This window comes from Pomacea canaliculata, linkage group LG8 (genome assembly GCF_003073045.1).
Source record: "Pomacea canaliculata isolate SZHN2017 linkage group LG8, ASM307304v1, whole genome shotgun sequence".
Classification (NCBI taxonomy): Eukaryota; Metazoa; Mollusca; class Gastropoda; order Architaenioglossa; family Ampullariidae; genus Pomacea; species Pomacea canaliculata.
This window is the reverse complement of record NC_037597.1, coordinates 29507133-29519419: the sequence shown is the minus strand read 5'-3', so window position 1 is coordinate 29519419 and position 12287 is coordinate 29507133. Positions and strand designations below refer to the sequence as shown.

Sequence of the window (12287 nt, the reverse complement as noted above, 5' to 3'; positions counted from 1 at the left end):
AAGCTGAAACTTAAAGGAATTGACGGAAGGTCACCACCAGGAGTGGAGCCTGCGGCTTAATTTGATTCAACACGGTAAAACACACCCAGTCCGCACACTGTAAGCATTGACAGATTGATATCTTTTTCTTGATTCGGTGGGTGGTGGCGCATGGCCGTTCTTAGGTGGTGGAGCGATTTGTCTGATTAATTCTGATAACGGGCGAGTCTCTAGCCTGTTAAATAGTTCACCGATTCTTCACGCATCGGTGCTAACTTCTTAGAGGGACAAGTGGCGTTTAGCCACAAGAGATTGAGCAATAACAGGTCTGGCTGCCTTTAGAAGGAATCAAGGTGGATGTGACCATGCTTTGAAAACAGTGCGAACCCCTTGAACGTCCTTCGTGATAGGGATTGGGGGCTTGACATTCTTCTTATCAACGAGGAATTCCCAGTAATTACGTCGATGCCCTTTCTACACACCGCCTGTCACTACTACCGAGTGAACGGTTTAGTGAGGGGTACATGGCCTCCGCGTCGAGAGTCTGAAAAAGTCTATCAATTCATTCATTTCGCATTTTGTTGAAACCTTTCAAATATCGTTGCAAAGCAGATGAAAAGAAATGAAACAACTTTAGGCGGTGGGATCACTCGACTAGCACGTCGATGAAGAACGCAGCCAGTTGCGTGAATTAATGTGAATTGCAGAACACTCTAACCCTAACCATTTTCAAAAAAAACAAAAAAAAAAAAACAAAACAAAACAAAAGCAAACAAACCCGGGGGAGGGCCTAGTGCAAAACTTTTTTTAACAAAATTTCCAGGTCGATGGGAGGGTCTGGTGCACAGGGAGGGCCTGGTGCAAAACAAAAAAATTTGATTCATCAGTTTCTTCGCTTTGGCATTAGAAGACTAAAAAAAAGTTCCACTTCGATGGGAGGGTCTGGTGCAAAGAGGAGGGTCTGGTGCAAAGGGAGGGCCTGGTGCAAAACTTTTTTTTAACAAAAGTTCCAGGTCGATGGAAGGGTCTGGTGCAGAGAGGAGGGTCTGGTGCAAAGGGAGGGCCTGGTGCAAAACTTTGAGAAAAAAATTTGATTCATCACTTTCTTCGCTTTGGCATTAGAAGCTTAGGGGTACCTCGTTTCCTTCAAGTATACGAAAAGGGAGGGCCTGGTCTGAGTGATGGCCTGGTGCATATAGGAAGGTCTGGTGGTAAGTGTGAATGTGAGTGTATGCGTTTGTGTATGCGAATGTGATTCGTGACCTATAATTTCACAGTTGTCATGCTCGCACTTGTTTTGTAAGACTTCTGTAACTAAAATATGTGTATGCTCCTTAGCCAAAGGAATAGGAAAAGATTAACATCTTAGAAGTAGTCGTATGATACGCCATTTTTGTCTCGTCTTTCTATTTTTTCGTATGCATGTATCTCGAGTTAAACAACATTTGCTGCTTACAGAACAGAGCTGAGGTCAACGTACAAAGTGGTCACGGAGCTCGCCTATCGCAGGAAGAGTGTTTGCTGCGCAGGGTACACTGAAGATGGTGATACATGTATCCGTAAGTCCTCCAACTCTTCTGACCTCGTGATTCTGGGTTGCCCTCTGCATAACTTTGTTTGGATGGTTGATTAGGCGTATCCATCCACATCCGCGCACCTGCATCCTGTCGCTAGTCGACCCCCTCACACCTTCCCTCTGTCACGTGGCTGTCACCCGGCCAGCGACCACCCGACCCCACATTGCCAGCCTCCACCCTCCCTGTGTGCGTGCTACGTTCCATCCCCACTAACTGCGATGTCGCACACTACCATACAGTATAGTAATCGAGTTTATTGGCAAATAGCATTTGACAAGGCAGGAACATCAGTGTCAATGAGAGTGACTAGCGTCTCAAATTGACTGACAATAATGAAGTTTGTGAGAAAAGCTCATAAAGTTTTTAGTCAGCAGGTAAAATGACAATATTAGTACTGTATAACTTTGTTCTAGGAACTATTACGATTCAGCTAAAATATGCTAAACATTTCTATTTTTCTGTCATTTTTACAAAACATTCTAATCTCCTTAAATATTAAAAGTATTAACACTTACTAGCTAACTAGTCTTTAAAACAGTTGCTTTGTCTTCTAAAACTCAGCAGGTATTTTAACGGCTAGTGACTGATGGGGTTTGAAGTCGACCGAGTTTATGCTTCGTAAAAAGTTGGATGAATTCAAAATTTCTGCTTTAAAGAGTCTGAAGGCGACAGTTCAGTTCAGATATGTGTTTACGTGTAACAGCATGCGTGTGTGTAGTTATTGTGTGTGTGTGTGTGTATGTGCGCGCACGCGTGCGGTTTTGCTAAAGGAATAATATAGGAAGGGACTTTCGATAGGTGCTGCGTGTTTGTTATGTAAGTTGATAAAAATGATAACTGATGTGCTCTGCTGTTCGTCGCAGCAAACACTTTTTTAATGGGGTTATTAACGACACTCGATGAAGACTTGTTTAGGCATTTACTTCTTCGGTTCTTCCTCTTTACATGTAGAAGTATAAATCATTTACATAGAGAACATTTCCTTGCACGTCAGTGAGCTTAGTACAAACTCGCAGCACTTAGAACACAAATGCGATGTGATACCTCTAGCAGTTGTTCTAATCTGTCGAGGTTTTGACATCGCTGCTGACGTAACAGTCCTTACTAAAGGGGGGGGGGGTGTCTGTGGAGCGGAGTGCTACAAGTCTGATCCTTTAACATCATTTGTCCTCATTTACTAACCACTCGCATGTAAACAACTTTATGTTCAAGTAGTGATGTAGATCCTAGTGCACTTGTCCTACTGTTTGCAGTCTATATTTCGTTACTGAATGAAGTGTAGATATTGAGATTCGAATTGTAAACATACATTATATACTGGGAAAATAATTTACGATTACAAGTACAAGGGGCCCGGAGAGGTCGTCTGTCCCGGGGCCCGGGCTGGCTCTCGGCGGCCCTGCCTGTGAGATGAAAATGTCTTCAGTCAACAATCACACTGTCTGCTGTGTTGCGCTACCCCACTGTGCACGTGTTGAGTTCGGTACACTGAACTTAAAGTCAATCTGACCTCATTTAACCCGCAGAAAAAGAAACCAGCATATGGCAGTCATAATAGCAGTAAAGAACAGTATTTCTAAACCAATGTGTTATAATAAACAAATATACAATTGTGCCTAAAAGCTACGAGACTACGGTTGACTTACAAAGGCAGGTCAAGGCCAGCGGAGGTCCATGAGAATGAGTGAACCCACGTGTCGTACACAGTAGGTCTGTTCTGACTGACTTCTTCTTCGCTAGGATTAGGCACCTACAACAACGCATGGACACGAAATAATATACTCACAACAATAGAGTGAAGTCAATATATCATGCCTTCAACAACAGAGTGACGCCATTTTTGACCGTTTAACCAGTTTCTGGGAAGTGGTTTTTGAAATGTGTACTAAGGTTTCAGTTCGCATGCTACTTCGTATGTTTTACAACTGTAAATAAATGAGCTTATCAAAACGTGATAAGAAATTATGTGTTTTTCTTAGATGGTTAAGCCGGATGCTGCACATTGGTAATGAAAACATAAGAACCAATCAAAAATCATTCCGCATTTCTTTAACCCCAAATGTTGAGATCACGTGTGCACTGCGAGCATTACCAACGCTACAACTACTTTTTTTCTCCTATTCTCTTTCTTTATTATTATCATTATTGTCATTATTGTGTGTAGCTAATTGTGTGTGTGGAGCAGAGTACATTTTACTTCATAAAATTTATGTTTTCAAGGGCATTTAATGCATACGGATACACGCCTACAAACATCACCATGCACAGAAAGAAGACAGGCTTATGACTAATCAACATAAAGCACCAGCTGTCCATGTAGTCTTGAAATATACATGAACCCTATACATGAATAATCTTGATACCTGTGTCGTTGACCTTTAGGAATTTTAACTTCAATAACCCACAAAGGTTAAGCAGTTACCTTTTTGGTAGCCTCATAAAGAGCTCTGTACATCAGGGGTGTCCCCAAAGCATAAAGGGAAAAGTTACCTGAAAATAACACATCAGATCTACCATCAGACGTGAGGTAGATACGTTTTCTTGTAGTTTTGTATATAGACCTAGTAATGGTGGCTCCAGCTCTGTGTAAACAATATTCAAGTTGTTATTTGTGTATTAGACCTTTACATGCTTTTAGTTTGCGTGTTTGCTGGTTGTCAACAAAATGTCTCTTTGCCAAAACTTTCCGACTTGAGTTAGCAAAATGTGGGTATCAAACGGACAAATCAGTTTGTTTTTTGATTTTCTTTTATCTTGATGATCCTTAGGTCTTGGGTTCAAATCTCTCACATCTGACCCTACGCTTGGTTTTTAATGGAATTCAGCATTCCTCCCCCTAATTATTTCTCCCCATATTGAGAAATTACCGCTCGGTTAAAATACTAATTAATCAATCAGGGAACCCACTGCAATAAGAAAGCAGTTTTCTTCATAATATTTCCCGTTTATGTTACAGTACGTCATTATGCTACCTGTTGATGTCATACTACGTCATTATGTTATCTGTTGATGTCATATTACGTCATTATGCCACCTGTTTGATGCCAAACTACGTCATTATGCCACCTGTTGATGTCACACTACGTCATTATTCTGACTGTCGCACGTACCTCCCACAGCGACATCAATATTGAGGTAAGCAACAGCTCTCGCCCCCAGCGACTTGACATATTGCTGCAGACAAAGGAATGTAGAGAATCCTAATCGTTCAAAATTCGTGCAAACTGACTCAAACTACAGGCTTCTAGCTTTCAAGCTTATTCAGTTTGATGATGTCATCACTAAATGTAGATGTTTCTAAGTTTAAATAGCTTAGAACCTGTTGATATGCCTGTTTGGTACAAAATACAGTATGTACTATTATAATGTATTAGTACTTGAAGCTCCGTAATGTGCACAGGATCATATTGCTCACCTTATTTTGCAAACATATATATACACACACACAGGCACGCGCGCACTGTTATTCCGAGATGCAGACAGGTACACAGACAGAAAATATAGTGTTACGCTTTTTTTTAATCCATATTTTTAAATTCCGAAAAATGTGACTATAAGTTTGCTCATTACAATAATGGCGCAGAAAAAGAACAAAAAAGTTACGGGTAACAGACTGATGTCTAGAATATGCGGAGATACAAAATGGCTACTAGTAAACAATAGTAAACAAAGAAATCTGGGAACTGTTACCTCCGCCCATTCACTAGAACCAATAAGTCCATACTCCTCCGCTCCCCAGGAACAGAACATGATAGAACGGCGTGGCCTCCATCTCTCTGCAAAATGCACGAAGTAACTTTGTTACCGTGTGATATGAAGTAAACCCGTGATGTAAAGGTTGGACGTGCGTTTCCACCTGTCGTTAGCGAGGGCAACACTGTACCTCCGTCAGAGGTCAATAACGTAAAGGACAAAGCCGAACTTCACAGGGAGATCACAAAGAATTTGATCATTTCCTCAAAGATTCGATATCTGTTGTGTCTGGTGGATTATTGCAATTTGTGGATTATCGCCAACCGCGTACTGGAGCAACTTCAAAGTGTTCATAATGATACCGCCCATGTAGTCCCGTAGGGGACTAGCAGACCATGGTGTGCCCTCTTTCCTCCGTGAGCTTCACTGGCTGTCAGTCCGAGATGACAGTGATTACAAGATGGCCACACGGTGCTACCGTTGTCTTCACGGCCTTGCCGGGTACGTGTCTGAGCTACTAACACCTGACCACTAGAGTCTCTTCGGTCTGATGTACTCTTCTCTATGGTACGAGTAAAGCGAGAGAAATTCGACATTTGCTTTTCTTTCTTTTCAGAGCTAACTGGAGTTCTCTTTTGTAGTCTTATCGAAGTCTGCTTACGATTTCATGCCCAGATTCAAATCCCGTCTGTTGAAGAATTACCTGGCGTAATCAAGAGTACTGCTCCGCTCACTACTCATGTTTTAATTCATTCACTTATTTATTGTTTTTGTCATGGTCTTGTCAATTGTCTGACGCTTAAATTTCTTGTAAGCTGACCATAGGTTCGTTTTATAGTCTTTCGTGTGCAGCGCATTAAGTTGTTGTTGCTGGTATTATTATTATTTAAAATTTAGATAAGACTACATCCAACCACCAGAGCATCTGTGATCGTACTCGCATGCGCAGGTGCGCGCACGCACACACACACTAAAAGTCACTTCTGCATGCCAGAGAGGGAAACTGTAAAGGAACCGCTAACAAATCAGACATTGAGGGCTGAGGTGTTCATGAGTGCAGTGTCCATCTCCTTCACATGGCTTCATTACCTTCCCCACCTCTCTACTGGGTCAGGTACTCGTTCATCAAATGGGAAAATTAAAATTAGGTCACATGGGTATCGAACCGTTTAAGATTACGGCCTAAACACTGGTCCCTGGACCTTGGAAGATAATAAAAAGCAGATTTGTTTAACATAGATGCTATTGAACATTTTTAGCTTTTTTTAAATTTTGGGATTTGCACTTTTGCTCAACTTTGACATACTTACTGTTCTTGACCAGCTGGCCCATAGCTCTGGCCACCTCCATCATGACGGCCATTCCGCCTGAAGGATCAAAGGAGCCGTACACCCAGGCGTCGCGGTGGTTTCCCATCAACACGTAGCGGTCTGTCATTTAAAAGACATCAAAACCACAGACGTCGTCATAAAGTTAAAAACAATCAACTGAACTACTTCGTAGTGTTTCATCCGAAAACAAAACAAGATGGTTCCTGCAATGCAATGTGCTGTTTCTTACCAGGCTCCACGTCTCCCTTCAACGTGGCTATCACGTTGTCCACCCTTCTAATGCTGTTAGTGGTTGTAACCTTCATGCGAAGTGAGAGTCCAGGAGTAAGCCCTGGGCCCAGCCTGTATGGGATGTTCAAGCCACCTCTTCAGTCTTTGGGAACTTCGTCTCCTTGCATTTCTCTGATTCGTAAAGTTCGAACAAACATAATGTACCATTATGGTGACTTTGCGGAATAATCAAACCCAAGCTGCATATTATCTCAAAATTTGTAGCTAGCACTAAGGCCTTCCAAGGACACTAGCATGAGGCGATGAACAGAGCATAATGATAAATAAAGTTGGCGCTACATCCTCGCCCTATGGACAATCTCAAAGAGCGTCACAAATCACAGGAACCACAGCAGATGATGACAAATGAAGACAAAGGATACATACTGACAATCCTTGCATGATACCAAATAAGGTAACGACATAACGAAATGCAAACTTTATAACCCAAACCAAAGGGCATCGTCCGCATACAGCACAAACCACCGCAGCCAAAGTATAGTAGGACGAATACAAGCAAAATGCAACAATGAAAACACATCTATAATAAACGCATTTCCAAGCGGTACTTTCTCAGACAGAACCACTCACACTGGAATATTGAATGAACTCCAAGGCACACAAAAGTTCACTGATTAACAAAGGTCAAACGGTTGTAAAGGAACCGTAACACCGACACGTAAGATGCACCTCATTCCAGACGTGCAGTGGCAGACACGGCAACAAGCTCAGCACCAAGAAGTCGTCAGATGAAACAAATATACGACAGAGGGCGCTATTCTCAGCCAGTTAGTCCAAGAGAGATAACTCTCAATAAATAAGCAAATAGAGAAAGAACGAAGCGAAGAAAAAAGACAAAGCAAAAGGGAAACAACAAAAGTGTATTTTATGTGTAATCCTGAAAAGTGTTTTTCTGGTGTTTTCAAAACTCACTTGAGAAAGTGTATCGCCCCTCCATAGCCCATGGCGTGTGCTGGTATGGTTGGCAAAGGTGTTGGTGTGCTGCTCTCGTTGTATCGATAAGATGTGGCTACATACAACAGTGAATTAATAATAGTCTGCTTAATACGCTTGCTTGTATAAACGTGTGTGAAAGTTCAATGTTTTCTTTAATTTTTCAAAGTCGTCTACTTGGCTTTGGCTAGTCAAGATGGCGCAAATCCAAATTATTTCATATTTATCTCAGTGTTCTTAAGGACATAAGATTTAATGAGTACATAAACGTTTTATCAAAATCATTACAAAGGTGGAGTAAACCGAGTTAAACGGGCTGAAAAAAATAGATTTGATTACTGATTATATGTGTTCACTTCGAAAAAGGTAAAACAGAACATTTCATGGTAATGAAATTAATGATTCTTATTTTTTCATTGCTATTCGCTTTCAAGTCATTATCATCCGTTTTAACTTTGCAAGCCATCCTGCACTTTCACCATCGTTTGTTTCTCTGCCATTCTCTACTAATAACAGATCTCTCCAGCCTTTGATGTTGTCGTTTCATCTCTCATTTTCTTTGTCTCTAGCTGGGTAGCCTGACGTTAGCTATGAGTTGAATATTTTAGCCAGTAGCCAGACAACCCAAGCGTAATGCTGCTTCTCGCAGTGATACAAACCTGTAGATGGATACCCAGGGGTCAGAGGGTCTCCCACGCCGGTGTAGAGGCTGCCTCTTTGTGCGCCACTAGATGGCAGCAACCACGTTTCTGGAAAATACCGGGGGTCTCCCGACCACGTGTAGTCCGCAGGGTCTGAGTAGATGATGACCCCCAAAGCCCCATAGCGCGCGGCGATTTCTACCTGTAGACAGGAGCAAGACTTCAGACAAATGTTTCGGAGGAGACAAGAAGTTAAAGTGCTGATATCGATGTAAGCCAGTGTACTTAGGACATACGCCATAATTTTTCACGAGTAAAATAGTTTTAGGTTTTGTATCTGTATAAGTTGTAACGAAATATAATAATAACACTACCATTGTCGCACATATGTGTTTGTAACTGCTCGACATACCAACGTTATCAAGCTGTGAGTTCAGAATACTTAATCCATATACTGGACTGCTGCTATTGATGATAATGCTACTGAAGTGAAGGCAAACGCTTAGTATTGCCACTAATCTTAATCGCAGAGAAGATTATTATGGATTTGTACAGACCTTGCTTCCTCTAAAATCTTGCCATATCTCACAATGACGATAGAGTCATTAAATGTCATGTTGTAGTTTGTCCTCAGAAATTCGAAATCTTCAACTCGTCCGTAGTTCACGTACACCAGCTTGGAGGTCTGAAATTTGAAAATAAGAAATCTGAGGCTAGTTTCGCATGTTTTTAAAATTTAAAAGTGTTCCAACCAAGCAAATTAAAAACGTTTTTAGGGGTGAGCGATGATCATGGTCGAGGTAGGACGCGTCTGTACCTCGGTGTAAAAGAATGCATTTATTTACCTAAACAAAATCTTCTTATGGCCTGTGTTGGTGGATCAGCACATCTGGGATACAAGTCTGTAGATTGTGTCTAAGAAAATCCCATGGATAATATTGTTTCAGTGACATTATTGTAAAAAAAAGTAGAAGCTGGGTGAAGACAGTGAAATTGGCGGCGAATTGTGATCACCTCAGTAGAGCGCTGCAGAGCAGTGTGGGGTTACCCTGTGGGGTTTCTTACTCCTGTGGTTTAAAATTATTTGTTTGTACGAAAGACTAATGGGTCCAAAAAAGATAAACGATGATAAAAAAAGAAAACAGGTAACCAGTCCTAACGAAAGTATTGTGAACACGTCTGCTCAGAAGACTGGAGAATTCGAAGGAAGAGAGAGAAGACAACGAGAGAGGGCAAACAGTGTCAGTCAAACATGTCGATCTCAGTCGAGTGACCGACAAACCCTCCTGACCCAAGTTTTCCCCGCTGCCAACATCACAAACAGTGAAATAGCAGATCGACTGGGGAAGTTACAAAGAGTTACAGAAGTTTTGTGTAAGCAAGTGGAGGACGGACATCGCTCACTGAAAGAACATATAGACAACAAAATTGAGTTCCTGTCGAGTACTATCTTCGATCTAAGGAAAGAAAATGATGATTTAAAAAAAATAATAGAAGATCTTCAAATGCAAATGTTAGAAATGAAAGAAGAAATCACTGGGCTAACCTCACTGACAAAAGAGCAGCAAGAAGAAATAAACAATCTAGAACAATACTCGCGAAGAGACTCTGTGAGGATACATGGCCTCCCGGATAATGGAAGGGAGGAAACAAGTTGGGATTGTGAGCAAAAATTCCTTAAAGTTGTCAACATTACTCTTGGTCTGCCAGACATCAACACTCACAAGATCTCAGCGCTGCATAGAGTGGGGAGACTCCAGCATGGCAAACCGAGACCGGTGATAGTAAAATTTGTCTCCAGGAAAGACAAGGAACAAGTCATCAAAGCGCGCTGCAGATTGAAGGGATCAGGAATCGTAATATCAGAGGACCTAACACATTTAAACATCCAAAGACTTAATCGTCTCAAAACAAGAAGGAGTGGTTGACGCATGGTCGGCAGCAGGAGGTAGGCTGTTTGCAAAACTTCGAGATTCCAGTGTGGTAGAAATAAAAAGTGGAGACACGAGTCCCATAGACAGGAAGCTAACTGAGTTACACAACGAACAAAGAAGTCAACACCAAAGGAGGAGCGAGGGCAACCCGCAACGCTTTCCTCAGGATACCCTTCAGAGGCAGCATGTTCACCGGCCGCAAATTCATCAGCAGCCGACCCATAAAGAAAAAGCTCAGCGGGGACTATCAACACCTCCCTCTCAGCTCTCAAGATCCAGCCATTCTACCCCAACTACACCTACATCAGCCGCGGAAGCAGGTTCGCCCCAACCAGATCAACAAACCGTGAATGAAGTGACTGAGGTGTGCAGGGGATGAGCAAGTGTGTATATAAAGGATATTACTTGTGCAAAAAAAATTCTATTTCTCAACACCAGCTTACTGGTAAGTGCATCAACATTAATGTGCACACCCTTGAGATACGCCTTCAGATTTCCTCTGATTCCCTTTCCTTGCTTCCAATGATATATGGTTAAAATGTGGCTATTCCTTGTGAAATATTCTACTGGGGAAGGTATGCACACACCCAGACACATATAACGATTAATTGTTAAAATTTGTCCAACCAATGTTGTAGACATGATTTGTAAAAACGCATGTACTCAAACCTGAAGCTATTTGTATTAGATTCTTCCAATATTTAGAAATTTCCACCACCAGTGCCAGCAAACATGATCACCGCCTATGGCAATTAACGGTGACTATGATAAGATATGCCAACCCAATAATAAGGAACTGTCTGTTTATTGTGCTTGTTTGTTTATTTTCTGTTTATATTTTTTGCTATGTTTTTTGTGCTTTTTGTCTGAGTTCTTGTCAAGCTGGTTTTTTGTCGTGCCTGGGCTTGCCCCACATATGTCTTTATGGGTATGCTTTTTTATTATAAGTTTACTCACTAATATTCATATTTCATCCTTGTTGCATTATATGCTGTCACTTTTGGTAAATATATTTAGCCACTGCTGTATACTGTATTATTTTACACCTTCTAATCATAATATGAATTTTAGAGCAGGTTTGCAGAAACAGTTAGTAGAGGCAGAACAAAAAGTACAAAAAGGGAGCTTATATTGGTTTAAGTACCTATTAGTTCTAGCTGCTGCTAATTGTACCTTTCTATTCATTCCAATATGAGTACAGACTTACAACTCACTTTTGCATCAATGAATTGTCAGGGACTAGGGGACATGCGAAAAAGGAGAGATGTGTTTCATTATTTACGGAATAAGTCTTATTCAATCTACCTGTTACAGGACACACATTTCGAACATAAACAGGAAAAAATGATTGCCGCAGAATGGGGTCACTCCTGCATATTTGCATCATTTACTTCTTCCTCCAGGGGGGTAGCAATTCTATTTAATAATAACTTTGAATTTTCAATTAAAAAAGTCTATAAAGATAATGGAGGAAACTATGTGATGGCAGTGATAAAAACATTAGAGAAAGAGTTTTTAATTGGTAGTGTTTATGGGCCAAATAAAGACGACCCAAAATTCTACTCTCAGTTAGAAGAATATGTTAAACAGATAGGAGTAGAAAATATTGTTATTGGAGGAGATTGGAACATTGTTTTGAACTTTCAACTTGACTGTCATAATTACAAACATAAAAATAATATTAAAGGGCAAGAACAAGTTGATAAGATGATGACAAACATGGATCTAGTAGACATATGGCGTGAACTAAACCCAGAAGCACTAAGATATACTTGGCGTAGGAAAAGACCATTCCAACAGAGTAGATTAGATTTTTTCCTTATGTCAGATTCACTCTCAAATTTGGTCATGGATGCAAATATTACTCCGGGCTACCGTACGGACCATTCACTGATTACTTTGTCATTA

The 12287-nt window shown here is 41.0% G+C and overlaps 1 pseudogene; it reads right to left on the bottom strand.

The window, feature by feature from the left end:
* Positions 1-2915: 2915 nt before the first annotated feature.
* Positions 2916-8746, bottom strand: LOC112571142 (annotated as a pseudogene).
* Positions 8747-12287: the final 3541 nt, after the last annotated feature.